Here is a 12,095-nt window from a genome sequence, read left to right as displayed (position 1 = left end):
ACTCTTTCAGGGAGCTCCTGTGTCCCTTTGACATTCTCCATCATTGTAGGGTGTTTTGAGCCCTTCTGTATTTTCTGGCACCGTAAGATGCTCCACATTTATTACATGTAATTTCCTGTCCCAGTCCTAGAATCGACCACTTCTCCAAGGAGCCCAGGTTCCTTTTCTTGGAAAATGGTATTAGAACCCAAGAGCTGGGTGCTGGGTGTGCTCATTCTCCCAGAATGTCATTGCTTTGGGGCTTTCTCAGGTGACAGAGCAAAGTCTCCAATTCCTTTTTGAAAAATTACAAAACATGGTTAGTATATCATTTGCAGGTGTGTTACAAGGCACGTGGCAGCCTGATATATGGAACCAGTTATAGTCCAGATCCCTCATTCACCAGCGATCTGAAACTGAAGTCCAGACGGGGCCCAGGTGGAACTCAGGTGAAGAGTCGCAGGGCACAGGTGAGAGTAACTGTGGGGCTGTAGGAGTGTCCCCCTTCCAGCAGCAATGACAGATTTGTCCGTTTGTTATGTGCTTGCAGTCCAGATTTAATTCAGGGTGATGCTCATCTCATAAAATGTGGGGGAGAGCGCCTCATCTTTTTCTTTGCTTTGTAGTTTGTATAAAATGGAGTTTATCCTTTCCTCTAATATTTGGTGGACCTGGTGCCTCTTTTGAGACTACATTCTTAACTACCATTTCAATTTCTCACAGTCATGGATTTATTTATTTTTAAATTTCCCTGTGGGTTAATTTTGGTAATTTACGTCTTCCTGCAAAGTGTCAACTTCATCTAGTTTTCAAGTTCATTGGTATAATAGCCTACAGTATCCTCATAATTAAAAAAAAAAAAGGAATCTCCCCTGAACTATAGTTTTCATTCTGGATGTTGTTTATCATTCCTATCTCTTCCCTTTCTTTTTTCTTCTTTTTTAAAAAATTTATTTTCTTTTTTCTTTGTTTTTTCTTTTTTCTTCTTAAAAAAGATTTATTTATTTGAGAAAGAGAGAGAAGCACAAGCAGGGTGGAGGGGCAAAGGGAGAGGGAGAAGCAGACTCCCCGCTGAGCAGGGAGCCCAACACAGAGCTCCAGCCCAGGACCCTTAGGATCATGACCAGAGCCGAGGACAGACACTTAACCGACTGAGACACCCAGGTGCCCCTCTCTCTTTTCTCTTGTTCCTGCTTGCCAAAATCTTATCTTCCTTTGTGGTCTTTTCAATATTCCTGTTTTTTTTTTTTTTTTAAATAAAAATGCAGTTTAAGGCCAGATCATCCTTTGCTTGCATCCCGCAGGCTTTAATCTTCATCGTTTCCATCATCGTTCTGAACAGCAAGCTCAGTGACCAATGCTTGTCACAACTCGTTCTGATTCAGCTGGTGACAGCAGGGGTCTCCCTGCCCTGCTGAGGTCAGGTCCCATTACTTTTTGTCCTTGGCTGCCTGGAGACAAGAATGCAGGGAGGGAATCGTCGACAAATCTGCTTTAGAAAAATGACTCTTGTCACAGGCCACGTGGACTCCCCGGCCACCCCTTCTCTTTCGAGGCAGGGCTATGTTTAAGGGAGATGGCTTACTGCTGCCTCTAGACCAGCCAGAGAGGGGCCTGCCTGCTCCCCAGGAGGGGGACTCGGGCCGTCTTTCTCGTGTTGTCTAAATGCTGAGCTTATCTGAAGAGCACCAAAGGGGCCGTGGGCTGCGCCGCATTAATGGCCGGTTGGGCAGGATGCCTGCGAGAGCAGCTGGGCGCTGACACGGTGAAATACTATTCTCTGCGACAGGTCCCGCAGAACCCTAAATCAGACGTGAGCAGTCAGGCCTGCCTGGGTTGCAGCCGCTTGGGGGGATCCTTCCCAAGGCTCCCCCTCAGGTCCGCCCAGCTGCTCCTGACTCAGGGCGAGGGGTCTCTGAGGCCCAGAGACCTTCAGGTCGGTCTTTTTTTTTTTGTCAGTCTTGTTTCTTGCCGAGGACTTGCTTCTCCCCTGCACTCTGCTGATCTTCCGCCTTCCTTGCCCCCTCGGGTCATTGCACAACCTGTTTCCCGGGAAGCGCAGGAATTGGCTTGGCCTGGGACGAAATCTCCTCGCTGCTCGTCCTCTGTGATCCATCGTGTCCTCCTGTGTGAGAGATTCAAAGAGCCCTCCCTGGCAGTGTGGTTGTGAGATTTCGGTGAGGAAATGCACAGGCGAGGCCCGGCCCGGGAGCTCGGTACATGTCCATGCTGGGCAAGTTAACTTCGTGGTGCCTCAGTGTTCCCATCTGGAAATGGGGTATGTAAGAGTATGTCTGGGCAGCGTAAGGCCTGAATGAATGAGTGCGGTACCCGTCAGCCGGGGCTGTGACTGTGTTTATTATTCCCATCTGGGCCCCCCACTCAGCTCCTGCCTTGGCCTGCGTCCTTCTTTCTAGAAACGCTTTCAGATCTTCTGTCTGTTTCTCTGCTCACCTCCAGGGTGGGGAGTGAGGATGTGGTCATGGTTCATGACGTTTCCGTTGTTGTTATCTGTGTTGTTTTGTATAGACAACGTGAAGGTGATGTGCTAACTCACAGAGGAGCTCTTGTCTCTGTCTTCCACATTTATGCCGGGAATTCCTTCTCCGCTTGCTGCCAGACTTTGCTCGTGTTTTTCCACATGTCTTGGCCACTCCAACCCTCTCTGCTCTCTCTTTCCCTGTAAACCCATCGTCTACAACACCCATCTGAATCTAGATTGTGGGGAATCTTCTTTCCCATGCCAGATGGCAATTGCTCTCCCTGGGAGAGGCAGCAGAGCACTGTGGGTGAGCGCTCGGACTCCAGGGCCAGGGCCTGGGTCTGAACACTGCCACTGCCAACTGTGTGACTTTGGGCTGTTCACTTAACCTCTCTGTGCCTCAGTTTCCTCACTTGTAAAATGGGTGTATGGACTGAACGTCGGTGCCCACCCCCCCACCTCCCACAGTGCATCTGTTGGAGCCTGGAATCACCACCAGGGTGGCTGTATTTGGAGATGGGGCCTCTAGGGAAGGAAATATTCATGTTAAATGAGGTCACAAGGGTGGGGCCCTGATCAAGTAGGATTAGCGGCCCTATAGGAAGGGACATCAGAGAGCGCCCTTCTCCGTCTGCACGTTCACACTGAGGAGAGGCCATGAGGGTACAGGATGTTCACCTCGGTTGGGGGCTTCTAGGCTCCAGAACTGTGAGAAAACTCATTTCTGTTGTTTAAACCATTCAGTCTGTGGTGTTTGGTGGTGGTAGCCCGAGCAGACTAAGACAACGGGGTAACGATGATGAAGACTATGCAAGTGAACACACATAAACTCTTCAGAACAGGGTCTGGTACAGAAGTGCTCAGTAAATGTCAGCTAGGATTACGATTTTTGTCATCATCATTATCATCATCACTGAAAACATAGGTCACGTCTTACAAATTTAGGACTCCGGAGTTGCATCGATAGCACTTCCTACGATGAGGTGAATGTTCTGTTCTGTCCAGTATGATGGCCACCAGCCACAGGCCGCTATTTACCTTAAAATTAGTTAAAATTAAATACACTAAACATTCAAGGCCTCAGTTGCACTAGACATATTTCAGGTGCTTCACAGCCACATGTGGCCAGTGGCTGCTGTAAGTGGTCAGAACAGAACATGTACAGCATTGTAGAAAAATCTGCTGGACGGGACCTGCTCTGACCCATTGACTTCCATATTGTTTTGACTGTGACTTTCAGTAAGACATACATTTGCTATCACACAGGGATTTTAATTACCAAAACATAATTTATATCACTGACAACTTTTCAAACAGTATTACCACTATGTTTGCGACGTACCCCGTCATACTCTATTTTACCCCGTACTCCTTAATCACCGAAGAAATGATGCTGGTCTTGACCCTTTTAATGGGTCGTGGGTTTGCTTTTTAAAAAAATGCTGGTGTTCCCTGCATAGTAGGGAGCGGGAAAGAGAGAATGATTTTGAAGGCCTGGACTAGATACTGTAAATACCTTTCCTCATTTCAGTCCCACAGCGACTTGTGGAGGAATCGGTGCGTCAGGCAAATTCAATGCCTAGTTCAAGGTCTGAGAGCTTAGAAGGAGTGGGATGGGGATTTCATTTTGGATCCGTCTGAAATCGGGGAGCATCCCCACTCTCTCCCCACTGCCAGGTCTTTCCGTGGAGCAGCAGCCTCGGGCAGCAGTTCTTGTCTCTGCTCCCTCATGCGGCGCTGTCCTGGATTTTGCCCTATGGAAGCCCCTTTTGTTTACTTCTCATTTTATCTTTATTTTTTAAAAAAGATTTTATTTATTTGAGAGAGAGAGAGAGAGAGAGCGTGTGCACAAGCAGGAGGAGCAGGAGGGGCAGAGGGAGAAGCAGACTCCCCACTGAGCAGGGAGCCTGATGTGGGGCTTGGTCCCAGGACCCTGGGATCATGACCTGAGTCAAAGGCAGGCTCTTAACTGACTGAGCCACCCAGGCAACACTTCTCATTTTATTTTGAAATCTATTCACTGAAGGGGCACCTGGGTGGCTCAGTCTGTTAAGCATCCAACTCTTGATTTCGGCTCAGGTTATGTTCTCAGGGTCGTGAGATCGAGCCCCTGTTGGGCTCTGTGCTGGGTGTGGACCCCAGGGATTCTCTGTCTCCTTCTCCCTCTGCCCCGCTTCTCCATCTAAAAAAAATAAAAAAAAATAAGATAAAACTGTCATTTCATGCTAAGCAATATCACCTACAAAGAAATCACTGGCTTGATGTGTCAATCACTTCCGCCCCTAGATACTCATAGGAAAAAATCATAAGTTTAACAAAAAAATTTTTTTTTTTTGTATTTCGAGTAAAAAGAAAGCCACCTGAAGCCTGGATTACGATGTACACTATGTGATCTAGAAATAGCGTGCAGCTGGCTGACAGCTCTCTAGGGCTCAGTGCTGTGTTTCTCAAGGGGGTGTCTCCTGCATTTTGGGTGTGATGCTTTCTCACGCGCGGGGCTGTCCTCAGTGTTGGGTTCTTTGGCACTGCTGTTCCTGCCTGCTAAAAGCCAGTAGCTCTTCCCCTTCCTCCCTCCCATCTCCACACACATCCTCCTGGCAGGATGGCTCTGCCCTCCTGTCTATTAAACCACACTGACAAGGATGACGAGGTTGCAAACCCAGACAGTGCCTGCTCTTGGGGAAGAAACGGTGACAACACCAGCCCTCTCCCACACACTGCGCCCGCCTGGCTTACGATGGCCTCCATTCCTTGTCTCTCTCTTGTCCAAACCGAGAGCCCTCTTGATGGAATCTGGAAACACTCCTAATGACACCGCCTGTGAAATCTGAGCCATTCAACAAGGTCGAGATTTTCAAATTTATTTTTAACCAAAGTTACAGTGTCTTGAAACAGAAATACTGAATTATTGTTTTAAAACAACAGGATTTGCATTTTTTAAGAGTACAGGTCTTGGAGTCCAGCAAATTCCAGTTTGAATGGGGCTTAATACTTATAGCTGCTGTGAGCTTGGGCAAATCTCTCATCCTCTCTAAATTTTAGTTTCCTCATCTGTAAAATGAGGGGAAAGATATGATTGGCTGCACATAGTTGTGCACAAATTTCTGGTATCTTTGCAGGTGAGGACTCTACATGCACATGATGATAATGAACATTATTATAATAATACTAATAGCCATCAGTGATATCGTGCTATTATGTCCTAAGTGCTTTATATATATCTATTCATTTAATTCTCAAAGTACTCTTATGAGGCAGGTATTATTATTATTCCCATTTTGCAGATGAGGACAGAGGCACCGAGAGATTAAGTAACTCACCTGAGGTCACACAGCCTGTAAGTGCAGAGCTGGGCTATGACTATGAACCTAGGCCATCTGCCCCAGAATGTTTGCTCTCAATCATTGCCTCATATTGCCTCTGATAAAGGCCCAGTGGACGGGGGGAAGTTTGCAGCTCATCCTTTGGCTTTCTGTACCCATCAACGTCATTTCAAAAAGTATCTATAGAATGCAACCTCTGTGCCAGGTGTTTGGGTTGGGTAGGCACTTAGTAGAATTGCTTTGTGCTTCCTGTCAAGCTGGCTGCTTTGGCTGCCAACGTTTCCTCCTTCACTTGCCAACGAGGGAGAGCCCAGTGGCCCTTGAAGCCAAGGGGGTCCCGGTGCCCCCTGAAGGTAGAGTCTCGGGGGTCCAAGAACAACCACCCAGTGGGTCCGTTCCCAAGTCTGGATCTGGACTTGCTCTCAGGGTCTTCCATATCTCAGGAGGTTTCTTTTTTTTTTTTTAATTTTATTTATTCATGAGAGAGAGAGAGAGAGAGAGGCAGAGACATAGGCAGAGGGAGAAGCAGGCTCCCTGCAGGGACCCTGACGCATGACTCGATCCCAGGACACTGGGATCACAACCTGAGCTGAAGGCAGATGCTCAACCACTGAGCCACCGGGTGCCTCCTGGTTTCTAAGGCTTGATGGAGACCTTTCACTGCTCTGGATCATGGGACAAACGGCTGCAGGCCTAGTTACACAATCTTAGCTGGGCTTGTTGAGTGCCTACCCCGTGCCAGGCACCCTGGGTGCCCGCGCAGGTAATCCTCGTACAGCGGAGGAGCGGGCACCAGGGTCACGGCTTCACGCCCTCCGTCTCTGGGCTTACAACAATCTACAAGATATGTTTTCATCCTTGTTTTACAGAAGAGGAAACGGAGGCCCAGGAAGTTGAAGTCACCGTGTCTAAGATCATCCAGCGAGCGGCACAGTGGGGTTCAGACCAAAGCCCGTCTGACTTCAACGCCGGTGCCTCCGCGGCCGTGGCCTTGTTCGTCGGCTGTTTTCTCTGCCGTGAATGTCATGGTTCTCTGCCAACCTTGCTTCCCCACTACCGCATTCATCCTGGGGTGGACGGAGGAAAGAGCTCTCTCTCTTCCCGCAGGCAGTTCCCGCAGTCATCCAGCCTTTGGACAGGTGCAGACTGGCTGCTGCATAAATGCCGGGGCCTCTGCAGCCTCGGATGCCCCCCGTGAGTACGAATGTCCCTCAGTGTGGATGAGCGTGGCAGCCAGGGCTCTCTCAGGGCTCTGCTTTCTTCCTGCCACCAGCAACATATCGAACCAGCCCCCAGGGCAACCCGTGCTCCCCGCCTTCCAGCCTATACCTGGAGGGTGTCTGGCCCTGGGCAGAGAGCTCTGAGGGCTCCTACTCACTCCAAAATTCCTTTTCACAAAGGAGCTGGGTTCTAATTCAGCTCCAAGTATACTTTCTTTAGCCATCTCTTGGTTTTACTGGGTTTACTGGGGGACAGAAAAAGAGACCAAACTGTTGCATCTCCCAAAGCTACAAGGCTGAATTTTGGGACAAATCCTAACCTTAGGGTAATGAGATCCTCCCACCAGCCTCTCTAAAGACATGGACTTGCACACATACACATATGCTGCATTCATGTTCAGCGGTTCATGTGCCCTTAATAGATGGAGCATGACCTGAGCAATCACTCTTGAGCCATAAATTCTTTAAACTGGGATTTGTCTCTAAGTTGCTGAGGTGCCTGGCTGGTACCTCTGATATGAATTTTCATCTAAGAAGGTGAAACAAGTTAATAAAAATGATGTGGGTGAGGGGTCCTGGCCGGCTTGTACTGTACAACAAGCAGCTTCTGTACGAGGCCGAGGTGGCCCGGAGCCAGGGAGCCAGTTGCAGGTATTTTTGCCCAAACTCCAGCAACGGGAGTCATCATCTTTGCCTTATCTCTTGTCGTGGGCATTGTTTCTGAGTCATTGTAGAATCAGGAGTTGGGCAAGCTGGTTGTCTTCTTCTAGCTCATGGTAAAATAAATGTCTAATGATTTAAAAGAAAGAATTTGCCCTCGGACCATGAAGCCCCCCTGCACAACCCCATGGCATGCACGGCACCCCCCTGGATGGAGAGGCCCGGTCATTGGCTCCGTGTGGGCAGCTTTCATCTGCCGTCATCATTACAACCTTGGAAGGTCGGGGCTTTTCTTTTACTTTCTGAGCAGATGAGGGAACTGAGGCCACAGGAGAGAGAGAGACAGCTGCCCCGGGCGCACAGCCAGGCACTGGGGGGAGCCAGGACTCCAATATGCCTTTGGCAGGTGGAACGGATTAGAAGTGCTGGCCCTAAACTCGGGACAGACGTCCAGGAAAGCCTGGGGGTACAGATGAACTTGGCACCTACCCTGTCTCTGACCCGTCCCTGCACCTCAGGATTCCTCCCTTTGAGTGCTCTCACAGGGGGGTCTGGGCACCTGACTTGACCCCACTCAGATACCTGCTTCCCCCCCTTGCCCACTTTGGTCTGTTCCCCAGGCAGCCGGAGGGAGCCTCTGAACCCCAAGTCAGACGATGGTGCTTTCCTGCTTAAAACCCCCAATGGCTTCCTGTCACTCTGAGAATATCATCCAAAGCTCTAGGATGGTCCAGGGCCCCACGTGATCTGCACCCACCTCCCACTCCCGCTGCCCACCCCAGTCCCCGGCTCCTGCTCCGGACCCGTTTCAGGAACCTGCCGACTTGTATCAAGCCTCAGGGCCCCAGCCCTCTGTCCTCTCTGTGTGGCACGCTCGCTGCCTGGATACCCACACACTCCCTCCCTCCCCTCACCTGGGCATCTGCTCAACTGTGACAGAAGCCTTACCTGGCTGGACCAAGTGAAATAACAGCCTCTGGCCTGTGACCATTCAGGGCACTTTATCCGACATTATATATTCAGTTGTTCATTGCTTCTCTGGCTGGAAGGTCAGTGCTATGAGGGTGGGGATCTTTTTTTTTTTTTTTAAGATTTTATTTATTTATTCATGAGAGACGCAGTGAGAGACGCAGAGACACAGGCAGAGAGAGAAGCAGGCTCCCCGCAGGGAGCCCGATGTGGGACTCAATCCTGGGACTCTGGGACCAAGCCCTGAGCCGAAGGCAGATGCTCAACCACTGAGCCACCCAGGCGTCCCGACGGTGGGGATCTTGCTGCATATTGTTTGCCACTGAATCCGCAGCACTTAGGGGAGGGGCTGGCAAATGCTAAGTTGCCCCCCAAACACTGCTGCATGCAAGAGCTAACTCCCTTATTTACAGATGGCACTGCAGGCTCAGAGCAGAAGGTGGGGGGGTCCTCTGACTTTGACCCCTAAACTCTACCCTCCATGCAGGAGCTGGTCTCGCTGGCCTCAGGCAGGCCAAGCCCGTCTCCCAAATCCCAGTGTCTCCCTGGGGAGCCCCGGGAAGCTGCCCCCTGGATTCTGACAATGGCTTGCAAAAGCAAGCAAATTGTTTTCACTTGTGTGAGTCTTAACTTGCCCATCATGAATCATGGTTTCAATTCTGCCCAGGTGCCTTGGGGGCTTCTGGCACTGGGGGCATTTTTGAAAAATTTAGGGAATAACACCAAACTGGCTTCCCTGAGTAGCTCCAGCTGGTAATTAAATCCTTTGCCAAGAGGTGTGACTTCCACTTGGGGGCCAGTGAGGACCGCAGAGGGGGCAAGACTGAAGATATTGCCTTAAAACCCCCATCAGGCCAGCAAAATGCCTGGCTTGGAGGCTCGGGTTCAACCCACATGGATAAAGTGCACACTATGTGTCTCGCATGTTTACTGTGTGGGACTTAAAATTCATGTATCTACCCGTTGATCTGGTATCTCCTATGGGGTGTCACAGACACCTTAAACCCCATGTGCCCACGACAGGAGGGTGGGTTTCCCAACTGTATTCCCACATCTACCCATCTCAGAGAACGGCACTGTCACCCTGGTCAGGCCAAGCCTCCCTCCACTCCTCTCTCTCCCTCATGCCCCCATCCAACTCATAGGAACCCTCTTGGCTTTACCGCCATCCTGAAGCCCACATCCTACCACCTTGATCCAACCCACCTTTCTCCTCTTGCTTGGACAACTGCAATAGTCTCTTTACTGGTCTCCCAGCCTCCACTCTTCCCCTCCTAATGCCCATTCTCCACTCAGCAGCCAGAGTCCTTTTAAAACATAAACTAGATCATGCAGCTTTTCCTGCTTTATGGTCCTTGGCCCCACGGTTGTCCACAGCACTTAGAATAAATTCTGATGTCCGTGATCCACTCTGATGTCCGTGACCCATGTCTGGCCCACACCTCCCTCTCCAGATTCATTTATTCTAGTCACCCTTTTGCTTTCATTCATTCATTACAGTCACTGTGGCCTTCACACTACTTCCCACCTCAGGGCCTTTGCATACGCTGGTCCCACCTTTCTAGATTTTCACCTAGCTGGCTTCTGTCATCATTCAGGCCTTGGCTCAAGTGTCACTTCCTCGAGAGGCCTTCCCTGCCTCCCTCGAGAATGATGATCCCCATCTACCCCTTTTCCCCCATCACTACTATCACATCTAATTATTTTATTTTCTTCCTGACCTTTTCATTAAATGACTTTCTCATTTATGGATTAGTTTGGCTGTTTCCTGATGAGTCCCTGGGGATTGAGAGTGACGCAGCTGTGGTTCCTGTCCTCATGGAGCCAACATTCTAAGGAGATCTTGAGAGACCGAATCTACCCTGGACTTTTCAACTACAAGAGCCAATAATTTCCTTTTATTTCTTAAAACCATTTGGGGTTTATTATTTGCAATCAACTGACTCTTTATGACATTAGGCCCCAGAGATGCTTGCTGAATTCAGTTGCCTTGTTTTGTTGTTTTGTTCATTAGTTCTCTCTCCCTCTCTCCTCCTTCTTTTTCTCTAAGACATGAGAGGTCATCGTGAAGGGGGCCTGCGTGTTGCATCTGGCTGAGGGACAGTCCTGGGCTGGATACTCATGGAACCACCCGATTCGCCCATGTTCTCTTTTGTTATCAATGAGGTTCTACATAGATCCTCTCTTTAATTCCTCAGAAAGTTGAGAATAGAGCTGCCCCATGGCCCAGCAATTGCTCTACTGGGTATTTACTCCAAAGATACAAATGTAGTGATCCGAAGGGGCACCTGCAACCCAGTGTTTATAGCAGCAATGCCCTCAATAGCCAAACTATGGAAAGAGCCCAGATGTCCACCGACAGTGAAAGGATAAAGAAGATGCAGCACATATGTACAATGGAATACTGCTCAGCCATCAAAAAAAATGACATCTTGCCATTTGCAATGACATGGATGGAACTAGAGGGTATTATGCTAAGTGAAATAGGTTCATCAGAGAAAGACAATTATCGTATGATCTCATTCATATGTGGAATTTAAGAAACAAAACAGAGGATCATAGGGGAAGGGAGGGAAAAATAAGATGAAAGCAGAGAGGGAAACAAAACCACAAGAAACTCTTAATCATAGGAAGCAAACTGAGGGTTGCTGGAGGAGAGTGGGGGGGATAGGGTAACTGGGTGATGGGCATTAAGGAGAGCATGTGATGTGATGAGCACCGGGTGTTATAGAAGACTGATGAATCACCGACCTCTAACTCTGAAGCCAATAATACATTATAAATTAATTAATTGAATTTAAATTAAAAAATAATAAATACAAACAAACAACAAAAAAGATCCTCTCTTTGAAACAGATGTTGGGCAGAGAACAATTCCAGTTCACAGATAGGAGGGCTGAGGCCCAAATGGGTTGCCCAGGCTGGAAAGATCACAAGGCTGATCATTTCAGCAAGGGTGTCCTCCTCTGGAATTCTAGGACCTCAGACCAGAAAGGAAAACCTGTATCCTTTCCTAATAAGTATTAGTCACACTCGGGGCCAATCAAGACAGATCTGAATTCATAGCCTTCATATTTCTACTTCATAGGCTAGTTCCAGGCACTTTTGATTCCAGAAGAAAAATAGGCCTGCTAAGATCAACAGGAGTGTTCTTTCATATGCAGTATGATTTAGGTGACCTTCATTTTTCAATCAGGTAAACCAAGAATGCAAATACAATTTACAAAGCCAGAAGATCCCCACATTAATCCTCTTATCAACCCCAAAATGCCTTCTTCACCTTGGAGAAAGCTGCTTGCTCTTCATCAGAGATAAGTCACGCATTGTATTTCCCTCCTTGCTTTGGCTACCAGGGAGCTCAGGGATGAACTCTCAGCTTCACTGCAGCAGTTGGCCTGAGCTAGATTTTTTGGTCCAGGGCCTTACCCTCATTCGTTACTTAGCTTTCTATTCCTTTGCCTT

At 48.8% G+C, this 12,095-nt stretch overlaps 1 protein-coding gene across 3 annotated transcripts in view; it reads right to left on the bottom strand.

Moving 5' to 3' along the window:
- The window catches only part of EYA2 (EYA transcriptional coactivator and phosphatase 2), a 261,463-nt gene that overhangs the window by 33,335 nt on the left and 216,033 nt on the right, over positions 1-12,095 (bottom strand). The gene's annotated exons all lie outside the window — the stretch shown is intronic.

Source organism: Canis aureus, chromosome 26 (assembly GCF_053574225.1).
Source record: "Canis aureus isolate CA01 chromosome 26, VMU_Caureus_v.1.0, whole genome shotgun sequence".
NCBI classification, from domain to species: domain Eukaryota; kingdom Metazoa; phylum Chordata; class Mammalia; order Carnivora; family Canidae; genus Canis; species Canis aureus.
This window is presented reverse-complemented; position numbering and strand designations above follow the sequence as displayed.